Source organism: Phaseolus vulgaris, chromosome 1 (assembly GCF_051622355.1).
Source record: "Phaseolus vulgaris cultivar YP4 chromosome 1, ASM5162235v1, whole genome shotgun sequence".
Lineage (NCBI taxonomy): Eukaryota > Viridiplantae > Streptophyta > Magnoliopsida > Fabales > Fabaceae > Phaseolus > Phaseolus vulgaris.
The window spans coordinates 41027526-41039612 of NC_143498.1; the positions used below are offsets into that span (position 1 = coordinate 41027526).

Consider the following 12087-nt stretch of genomic DNA (forward strand, 5'->3'; position numbering starts at 1 on the left):
CAATGACCATTAGGATTATCACTTCCACAAAAATCACACCTGAGGGGTACATTCTGACTTTGGAGTGATTGAACAGCATGCAACTTTTGGGGTAATTGGGTCATCTGTGCGGTCAGTTGCTCAAGTTGTTGTGTCAAAATTTTGTTTTAAGCTAGCAATGCATCTGCAGTGTTTAACTCCACTACTCCTCTTTTTTTATGATTTTGTCTATCATGTTGAGCTTGATAGTCAGTTGTTGCCAAAGCTTCTATAATCCTCGTTGCTTGGTCTGCATCAACAGCCATCATTGTGCCACCAGCCACGGCATCTAGGAGCATCTTTGTATTTGATCTTAGACTATTAATAAATATGCTCAGTTGAGCAATATCTTCAAACCCATGGTTTGGGCATTTTCTCAGCATCCTCTTGAATCTCTCCCATGTCTCACAGAAAGACTCCTCTACTCCTTGTCTGAACATAGACATTTCAGACTTAGCATTGATGTAACGAGAGATTGGGAAAAATCTTTGCAAAAAAATTTCCTCCACATTCTTCCATTTAGTTAAACTCTGATTAGGATGAGATATAAGCCACTCCTTTGCTTTCCCTGCCAAAGAAAAAGGAAACAAATGCATGTATACATTCTTAAGATCACCTGTCTGGAAACTCATAGTTCCCACCAATTCATAAAAAGTAGTCAAGTGTGTATGAGGATCCTCTTGAAAAGTAGATCTAGAACTGGCCGAAAAAAAGGAGACGAGTATCAAATATCAGTTGCATTCGTGATACTCTGTTTTTCCCCTTTTGCGATACTTTGTATTTACAACACATATACACACACATTGTCATATAATATATTACTTTTTACTACATTCTTTACTTAATATTATTTTATGCATATCTTAAATTTGTAAACATGATTTAAAAAAAAAATATTTCATAAACTTTAATTCATGTTTAATTTTTTCAACATGGCTCTAATTTTGTTTAAGGTTTAGTAACAGTATGAATTTCAAGTTTGAAGATGCCCCGAAGACAAACAAAAAGATGGGGCTCAACAAGAACACTTGGTGTGAATTTCACCAAACATATGGCCACCACATACACATTTCTTGGCCCTGGCACACCAATTGGACGAGCTAGTGAAAAACGGCTTCTTAAAGGACTACATCCAGGAGTCGCAGGAGTAGATTAGGGGCACGAGGTGCCCATTCATGGTGAAATCAACACCATCTTTGGAGGATTCTCAAGAGGAAGATGCACAGCCTCCTAGCGGAAGAAGTACGCGCTAGAGGTGATGGTAGTAGAGGTGCATGAGGCAAATAATACTCCCGATCTCGACCTCGTCTTCACCAAGGCCGATCGCCAGGACTTCGTCCCACACGACAACCATCAAGTGGTGATTTCAGTACTAACGACAAAGAGGAGGGTGCATCGCGTCCTCGTGGACCAGGGAAGTTCGACCGATGTGATGTTTTGGTCGACCTTCAACAAGTTACAGTTGTCTCCCGACCAGCTAAGGCCTTATACCGGTTGCTTGTATGATTTCGCTGGAGACCAGGTGGAGGTGCGTGGACACATAAAGCTGAGGATGACCTTCACGGATGGCACAACCTCGCGTACTATAAACATCAGGTACCTCGTTGTTAACGCTCCATCAGCCTATAATATACTTTTGGGCAGGCCTGCTTTGAACATGATTGGAGCGGTGGCCTCTACGAGGCACATGAAGATGAAGCTGCCTTCCCTTGAGGGTACGGTGATCACCATCAAGTCTGATCAGAAAGAGGCTAAGAAGTGTTACGAAAATAACCTCAAGACGAAGAGAGGAGTGATCGCTGTTACCACTCAACCTCCAAGGGAAGAAGGGGTCGCCCGTGCAGAGATCTCCCGGGAGAGACAACCCGAACCTGCCGAAAACAACAAGAGCATTTAAATCAATGAAGAAAAATGGAGGTTGTGTAATGAAACTAACAGGAAAGTGTTTGATGAATGTCTCAATGAAAATAAATGATAGATTTGTTGTTTTAATCGGTGGAAATGATTTGTAAATGGTGGAAGATGATTATAAACTATAGAAATCAATGAAAACTTGAACATGCAAAAACAAGGTGGAAAACCGAGAGGAACTCAAGCTAAAACAGAAAAAAAAAAATTGGATCTTGGTGTGCTTTGATCCATCTAATGCAACCCAAGGAGATGGATTGGAAAATTCATGGAGTGGCAGCGAATGGTTGAAGGTTTGTACCGAGATTGAGAGTCAATTGGTGAGGTTTTAGAGTGATTTAGGTGCTAGGAGCTAAAAAGAGGTGAGGTCAACTTTCTAGGGTTTTCACTCGGCCTAGAAGGTTCTCTAGCAGAGGGAGATTTGGGAGAGAATGAGTTTCAATTTTGAATACTTAATTCAATTAATGCAAATTTGAATACATGGTGTTCATTTGAACTATTATAGATGAAGCAGATGAAGGTAGCTTGCTCCTTAAGCTACCATAACTCTAGTTAAGCAAGCTTAACTATGGTGAGGTTTAGTGGCTTAAGGAAGTGTCATGTAGGTCCTCTTAAGATGCTCTATAGACCCTTGCTTGAATGACAAGTGAGAATTTCTAGAGTGTCTTTGATTTATTTACAAAGTACACTTAAAACTAGTTCAAAATACAAGTTGGATACATGACTATTCTACTATTTATATAGATAATTCTTCTGTCTTTATTCTTGTATATGGTGACTTGAATGGTCCCCATCACAAGGGCTATTACGGAGTAGAAGGAGGAATCCATAATCTGTTCGAGACTTGCAAAGGAGATCCAACATATGAGTGTGGATTATTGTTTCCAGAAAACAGCGTTCAAGGACTTATGTTGCAGGATCAGGATCAGAGACGTAGATCTAGAACTAGCCAAAAAAAAGGAGACGAGTATCAAATATCAGTTGCATTCGTAATACTTTGTTTTTCCCCTTTTACGATACTTTGTATTTACAACACATATACACACATTGTCATATAATATATTACTTTTTACTACATTCTTTACTTAATATTATTTTATGCATATCTTAAATTTGTAAACATGATTTAAAAAAAAATATTTCAAAAATTTTAATTCATGTTTAATTTTTTAAACATGGCTCTAATTTTGTTTAAGGTTTAGTAACAGTTTTTAAAACATCAATTCACCCGTTGTTGGTGGTGTACAATCTAGTTTTTCTTACAGGAGCATCTATGACATGTTCATGCTAGTAGAAAGGGATGGGCATCCAATACTTATTTGGTGCTCCGTTATGATACGTTAGTAAATTACATCGTAATGGGACTCAGATCAAGTGTATCATCAAAGAGTTAAAAAGAAGTTATACTCCAGATTGATGGAGAATGTACTTTTGCTACCCTCTTTACACTTTACACTGAGAGAAATAATATATATTTTTTATAGAGTCATGAAAGTTCATATGAGATTGCAAGGGTTTCACGTATAAGAAGAAACTAGAAAACATTGATGTAACTTATTTGCTTTAGTATTATTTAATTGTGATATATAAAGTACATGTGCACAATTATATTCATTAACATTGTTAACTCTTGGAAGAAGATAATATAGAATGTAATTAAATGTGAATATATAAAAGAATTTTATTGATTCAATAAAATTTTGAATATACAAATATTGAGTAACCCATTCTCACATAAGTAATAGAAAACACTCAAGAACATAGAGCATGTTTTTTTTAAAGTATTGTTCATAGCTTGTACTTTTCTATAGTTTTATATAAATGTACCTTATATGTTTATCTTTATATGAATATTGCTACGGTTTATATAGTTAATTCGTGTTTACCACTTCAATACATTTTTAAGTTTGAATTAAGTTAAGAATAATATCATTTGTGCGATTGGATAATAGTATTTAGTTTGATAGGAACAAGCTTGTTTAGGAATTGCAAATTATTATATGCACGTCTGTTATAGTGCTATTCAGAAAGAAAAATCACTAAAACAAAAAATACTTGAAATTAATAAAATTATGCCAATTACGATTAAAATCAAGATAAAAAGGAACGAGTTTTTTTTTTATCAAGATTGAATAACAGGAACCACTTAAGGTGGTTCAACCCTTATACATACCTAAAAAATGAAACAATTTCTCTGGTCTCCCAAACCAGCAAATAGAGGGAGACAAACAGATCTACCACTAAAAACAATTTAAAAAACTAGCTCATATCAAAACTAACCTGTACAAAATCAAATCTAACTCGTACAAACCCAAATAGACTCAAAACCAAACCCAATACAATCTCTTTGCACCCACAACAAGGAGCAAAAAGAACCACAGAAGCTTAGAACAACAAACAACCCAACCGAAGGAGTAACTCTTATAAAAGTTCACTTTATTGAAAACATACAAGCTCTAGGATCAATGCACCACTCAGAGTAAGTAAAACTAGCAGAAACAGTTTTAGAAGTTACCCAAGACCAAGCCTTTAATTGTGCCAAAGTGAACACTTCCGAAGGATCGATCACCCCTCCTTGGAATATATGTTTATTCCTGTGCTTCCATAATTCACTAACTACAACAATCCAAACACAATTCCAGACTACATTAACCTGGACAGGAGCATTTAGCAAATTAAAATGCAAGAAGTGAGTTGTTGGGACAACATGGTCAACCGACGCAATCCCTAACCATGTATAACACTGATTCCAGACTAACCAGACAATCCTGCAATCAAAAAACATGTGTTTTGTCGACTCCACAGCCATCCTGCAAAAACTAGTATCCACCAAAACCCCACGCCTCTCCAAGTTAGCAGTAGTCTTCCAGAGGAAGACAAACTCACTTTTTTCCCTCCACAGGACCTCTTAAAAGAGCATAGGCAGATTTTACCGAGAAACCACTATCCTTACCAGCCTTCCAAACTCGACTATCTATAGAATTCATGATAGGGGTCTTTCCATGCACTTCTTGTAACAGCTGGACTTCCTGGTATATTTCCCGATCAAACAGACCTCTCCTCCAAATTAACTTCCACTCCCATCTATCATTAACCCACTCCCCACAAGACTGTAAACTACCTTCTTTATTACCACACAAAGAGAACAATCTTGGGAATTTACTTTTCAGATCTTCATTGCACACCCAAACATCTTTCCAAAACAAAATATCCTTTCCGTCTCCCACTCTCCACTCGCAACAATTCTCAAAGGATTTACCCCAATCCTCCATCCCCAAACCCCCTTCAAGTCTCTCCATTAACTGGAATCCTTAGCATTACTCCTTTGTTCTTGCAAATTTCTCCAGCCTCCGTATTTAGATTCAAGAATTTCTTTCCACGAGTACTATATCCGTTAATGAAATAATCGTCCTAATAAATCCTACTTTCTATATTAGTAATTAAGAAATGTGTTATAACATACATACCTTTGACAATAAGTAACATGTCCATAATTTTATTTGGAAGGGACATAGTAAGTGATATTTATTATGACAACTATTTAAACATTATTTTGAACCAACATAGAAAACGAAAAAGAATTGTTATAAAATATGTTATATTTAATAAGTCAAAATGGAGGTAGTCAATTTGAAGGAAATATTTCTTATACACTGAAAACAACAGTTCATCACATTAAAACCTGAACTACATTATGCATTAATTATTTGAAATGGAAATATATTGATAGATTATGGTTTGATATTTCAAATTTATTAATTCTTTTAAAGTGTGAATTTAAAGTCTTTTTTTTATTTTTTTAAGGAAAATGTTATGTTAATTTACAATTGAATTAAAAAATTTAAATAAATATAATAATAATAATAATAAAAGTAATGTTTCTACTAAATAATTTAATATAAAATAATCCAGACCTTTACAATATTGAAATTTTAAAAGGTGATAGTGTTACAACCTTTTTTTTTAATAATGTAGTGCTGTTATAATTGTTAATAGTTTAAAATTATATTTAGATAAAAATTATATATAATTATGAATTTGGAATAAAAAGATTTATATTCTTCCTTTTACACAACTGCGATGGAGCTTCTAAATTAAGATGTCAAAAACTAAAATGTATTTTGACACACAAAAGAGTGGGTAATAAAATATGTATAATCAAACAAATGATCCAATGCAATTCCATGTGAAAAGAAAGTCAAACACATACTAAGATAACTATCAAATGCAAAGTCTTCATTAAGAAAAATACTTCCAGGAAAAAAAATAAACAAAAACAATGAACATAGGACTTCCCTGCTTAGTTGTCTCCTTCATGCATTCCTCTTCGTCTTCCTCTAATTTTTCTCAGGCTCTTCTGGTTCATCAATGTAAATGTTTTTTATGTGTGATATTTTGGGCCAAAACTCTTCAACATGGGGTTGATATTTTTCACATAAGTCAGGACAACCTTGAATCATCAAAGTTTCAAGTGCAGTAAGGTAATGGATGTTATCTGGGAGAGATATCAAATTTGGACAAGACTTTATAGAAAGTGTTTTCAGGTTAGTCATAGTTGTTAACCAATCTGGAAGTGTTTCAATATTATCACAATCTGTAATTATCAAGCACTGTAAGGAGTTGGCAGCTTCTTGAAGCCATTTAGGCAAGGCCACCAGCTGTGATAAATTTGAAAATAAAACAGTTTTTAACTTTAGCTTGTGGCTTTGTTCTTCGAAGTGGTTGCCCTTCCACAGTTCCAAGTCCAAATTATCGCAGGATTGAACACCCAATGTTTCTAATTCAGGAAAAAAATTACCATCCAGCCGAAAAGACTTTAGACTCTGACAGTCAATAACAGTCAATCCTTTAAGAACAGGGAATTGCACACCTCCGAATATAGACTCCAAATTAGGGCTTGATTCAATACATAGATTTGCAAGATCGCCCAGACTAGCAATGTCATTGTCAGGCAAAATAGATTGCTTTGTACTGAACTCCAACTCACGGAGACTAATCAATTTTCTTAATCCTTTGGGCATTGCTTCCAGCTGCAGGCATCTGCCAAGCCTCAACACTTGCAGACTTTGCAGCTTGCAAATAGACTCCGGGAGTCTCTTAATGTTGATATTTTGGCTAATGTTCAAACATCTCAAATGTTTCAACTTACCAATGGTACGGGGCAAAGTCTCCATTCTCGAAGCCCATAAATCCAAAACTCGCAAATATTTGAACTTTGACACACAAGTATTTATTAAAACTTCACCGTTGGTTCCTTCTGTACCATTTGGAAAAACTATGGTTCTCACACCTACTGATTTTTTGTTGTATAAATTGCTAAACAAACTGCTTTCAGCAAAAGACACATGACGGACATTATCTGGAATATTTTGAATGTTGGAACTTACGTGTAAACACTCTTTCCTTGCAACAAACAGAGCGAGATCATGCACCAAATCATGTATTCTAAAACCATAAACAGTGCCAAAGTTTGTAAAATCTTGAAGAAAAGATCTTGACAGAAGTTCATGCAAATATTGATTGGCCACATCTTCAAGGGTTCTTTTCTTTTTTGGTACTGCAATGAGTCCAAGTGCCCCCCAAAGTGAAGTTATTTGATAAGTATTGAATTGATAGTCCTTTGGGTAAAGAGAAAGCATTACAAAACATTGTCTCAAATAGGACGGCATGAGATCATAACTTAATTTAAGGGCAGGTAAAATGTCATCCTTTTTCTGAGGCAAATTCCAAATTTCATTCTCACTCACATATTCCCATTCACTGGCCTCAAATTTCGAGAATAGTAAACTCCCTAATGTTCTCACTGCCAATGGAACCCCTCTGCATTTTTTCACAATTTCTCTCCCAATATTTACTAAGTGAGGATGATTTTCCTCTTCTCCTTCTTTAAATGCCCACTTGACAAAAAGAGACAATGAATCCTCTTCAGAAAGACCTTCTAAAATGTGAGAGGTAACTGTGCCCATCATGGAAGCAATTGAATGACTACGTGTGGTCACAAGGATTTTACTTCCTGCTGCACTTTGGATTAAATTTCTCAGCTCCACCCATTTAACACGGTCTTCGTTCCATACATCGTCTAAGACGAGTAAGAAATTTTGAGAGGAAAGTTTGTTTTTCAGTTGATTTTGCAATTGCTCAAGATCCAACATGTTCAAATTCTGTTGGTGAGGAGGAGCATCTTGATCATTGGCAGAATTGATGATTTTGATAATGAGTTGTTTAATGTCAAAGTCATCAGAAACACACACCCACATCTTCATTGGAAAACACTCCTGGATCCTGCTGTCATTGAACACAAACTTTGCAAGCGTAGTCTTTCCCAAGCCTCCAATACCCACAATGGGGATAACGAAAAGACTTGTATCATCATCATCATTAGAATTCTGCGGCATCAAAAGCTCTATGATCTTTTCTTTATCGTGTTTCCTTCCTATCACATCCGAATCATTAACACGGGAGTGTGTCATATCTCTCCGATGAACAACACGTGTGTCAACATCAATTATTTGAAGACTAAATTTATGCCTATCAGCTGCAACCTTGTCTAGTCTGTTGCTGATATCTTTAATTTGTTGAGCCATTTGGTAACGAAAGAGAAGTGGATTAGAGGTTGAGAAGAAGTGACTTACCTTGTCTTTGGTGCTACCATGAGCTTTGACCACTTTATTTCGCAGTGTTTGGCACTCAAATTCATCCAAAAGATCTTCGGCATCGGAGAAGACAATTTTGAGCTGAGTGAGCCATTCGCGGAGCTGATGGTTGTGCTCCTGCTTTTGCTGAGCATCTAACAGCACAGCCTTGACTAAAGAGAGAGTCTTTGTAAGGTCTGGAAGATTGTCATATAAACCCACCAATCGAGAAGCTTCTTGAAAAGCATGAGAAGCAAGTTTTGCTATGAGTGACTCTGCGATGCTGAAGAGAAAATATTCGGCCATAGTTGTCTGAAATGGAAACAGCAGAGGAGAGGATGAGATGGGAAGGCAGAACAGTGTTTCTAAGTCAACTTGGTTGTTGGGAAAGTGTTTCCAAATGGATTCCAGACCTACTCAATAACCAATGCCACTTGCGACACTACGAAGTTTTTTTGTTTTAATCGTCAAAAAAGATGACTACGAAGTATTAGATATTTTTCTTCCAAGTCACAACATGTCATCTTCCACACTCAGAAAGAGGGAAAAAAAACTGGGGAAAAAAATTGCTTACAAAATTTTTAGACTCAATAAAAACCAAATGCAAGAGTTAAATAATTTTTCTTCCGCATAAGAACATATCTTTTGCCGGAGTTAAAATATAATGGAGAGCATGTTAATATCTATCTAATTTGACATAATTAAAAGATATTATAATAAATTTTAAACTAAAATTTTGTAAAATATCTTCATAATATATTTGCAGGGATTAATTTAGAAGGGTTAATACGTCTTAATGTTATTTAATTAGCTTGGTTGACATGCAGTCGTTTGTCTACAAAGTTTGTTTTATGTAGCTTAAGTGCTTATTCGTAAGTTATTTGATTGCTGGTTTATTACTTAGTTAACTGTTTTGTTATTCTCTTATAGAATGAGCTTATATTATTCTTATTAATGTAATTTATATCAAATGGTCTTGTATAAAAGAAACCTTGGAATTAAACAAAATTGAAATTTTTGTTAGGAATTTTAATTAAGAAACATAGTAAAATTTCAAATATACTCAGAAATAACTTGATATTTCATTCTCTGTTTCACACTATTCTTCATTCGCACTCACTTGCTCGTTTCATTCTCCTTTGTTCATCACTCACTCATTCGCTCCACTCTTTCTTGCTCGTTACACTGTTTAAGATGGTTTCTTTTACATCTTTTAAAGGGTTGAAGCAACCGCTTCTCTTTTTAATTAAAAAAAAAAGTTGCTTTGTGTGCACTATCTTATTTTCAAAATGTTTTCTCTTATTTTATTCTTCCTTTCTTTTCTCTTTCTCTCTTGAAAAAATTGACTCAACAAGTAATTTATATTAAGTTTTGTGGTAACATATAAGTCAGATTCAAATAATTTTTAAATTCTTACAAATAGAAATAAAGTTGATATGAAAATAATTTTACCTAATAATAAACATTAAATATAACAATCCTATTTTTTTTCTCCTCATATCACTACAAAAAAAACTGATTTACCTATGGACCAAGTCTTTAGGGTAAATCAACATTATCTAAGAATTTTTCACGGAAAGAAATTCATATGTAATATTGACGTAGGTAATTTACCTATGAAGTATGAGCCCGTGGGTAACAACAATCCGTATGTAATATCCACGAACACCAGTCAGTATGTAATACCCAGGAACAATAGTCCGTATGTAATAATCATGATATAAATCGACAGATAACTAAAGACACAACAAGCACTTCTCAAAAGGGTCAGTCATCTCAAGATACAAAGTCAGGCCCCACCAAGCCTCGAGAAAGAATAAGCTATAAACCCGAATATCAGAAGTTCTTCCTTTTGGTCTTCTTAAAAAAAATAGAATATGTTTGTAAATAATTTGGGCTCACTTTAGGGGTCCAAATAGCAAAAATAAGCTAGAATAAGGTGTCTTTAGCATAATAGGGGGTGTAGGTATCATTTTAGTTTGTTCCTAGCCTTTTAGGAAAGTAATTTGACCTAGTTTCTAAAAGGACAAGCCTAGGATGCGGGTTTGACTTAGTCAAAACCTAAGGCTGTCCATTTTTTCTCTTTTCTCATCCTACCCCTCTTGCTTGTTTTGCAAAATCCATCACCTATAAATAGGAGGCCTACCCATTGTATTTTACATGTTGAATTTGAGAAGTAAAGTTACTCTGCACAAATTATGTAAGGTGTTAGTGAAGCTTGTGTCCTCTTAGGTTTGAGGTCTTATCTTAAGTGATTGGTAAGCTCTCAAGTGGTGGTCAACACACTCATCTTAGAGCAAAACCACCCTCTAAGTGGTGTGACATTTCTCACCCACCACCATAAGTTTTCTCATTCCATTTCCTTCCACTTTCTCCAATCCATTTTATGTCTTTGCCTCTTAGTTCTCTTATTTGTTGTTCTTGGGTTTCACTCATAAACATGAGTATGGTGCATCATTTGGGAGGCCATGTCCACCATTGATGTTACCTTGTGCCCTTTTTTTCTATTCTGCAATTGCATCCCATTCTCACCATATCTTGTTTTTCATATTTGCCTCTGTGAAGTGTGTCGGGTTCAATAGTGTCAAAGCTCAAGACGGGGGGTTAATTGACCTTTTAAAAGTTTCGCACAGAATCAGATTTTGTCACAGTACACAGAAAATAAATCAATTTATTTAGCAATGAAAAGATTTATTTTTATATTGTTTATGTACTTTAAGATGTTTATCCCAGTTGAATAAACTTTGATTTTAAGATTGAATTAGATGATCTGCAGGCAAAGTTCAAATTGATTTTTTCAGAATTAAAACAGTGAGCTTCAGTAGTCAATCACAACCTTTGAATACAAAGTCAATACTCGTTTTTTTTAAAAATACTTGACATATTGAATTAACCTTCATAGAGCATGAAATTCACTGATGTTTCACCACATATAGATTTATGCAGAAGTTCTTCGAAAAATCAAGAACAGTATATTAGTGCCCAGAAAGAACAAATTCAATTACAATTGAACAGATTTATTTCTTGACAGTTTAGTTTATTCAGCAGTTATTGAGTGCAGAGATTAAGAGAGAAAGAACACAAGCAATTATACTAGTTCACTCCTATGAGCCACATCCAGTCTTCACCTAATTCAAGGTGAAATTTACTAAATCACAATTCAAACAATTACAAACACCACTTTTCTTGAACCCTACAAGAACATGACAAACCTTGCTAAAAAAACACTATTCCAGCACACACAACTCTTCAGGAAACCCTATCAAGAAGAGTTTACAACCACACTTTTACAAGGAATAAAATATGAAACGAATACACCTGATAGAGGATGCAGAAATCTGCCTTAGACCAGTAGAACAGATTTCTCACACAGTAGCAGCACCTCTAACCAAGCCTTAGAACCAACCAAGAACAAGCACACTTTGTGATTTGGAAAATCTTTCAATAACACATGCTAATCCTCTGAAAATCCTTATTTCTCTGTCGTAAAACTTGTTTTCTCAATTGTATAATTAACCTTTAAACGCAG

The 12087-nt window shown here is 35.1% G+C and overlaps 2 pseudogenes; one reads left to right on the forward strand and one right to left on the reverse strand.

Moving 5' to 3' along the window:
* The first annotated feature begins 372 nt into the window (after nt 1-372).
* LOC137816793 (small nucleolar RNA R71) lies at nt 373-478 on the forward strand (annotated as a pseudogene).
* Nucleotides 479-6247: 5769 nt separating this feature from the next.
* On the reverse strand, nt 6248-9026 carry LOC137814063 (putative disease resistance protein RGA1; annotated as a pseudogene).
* Nucleotides 9027-12087: the final 3061 nt, after the last annotated feature.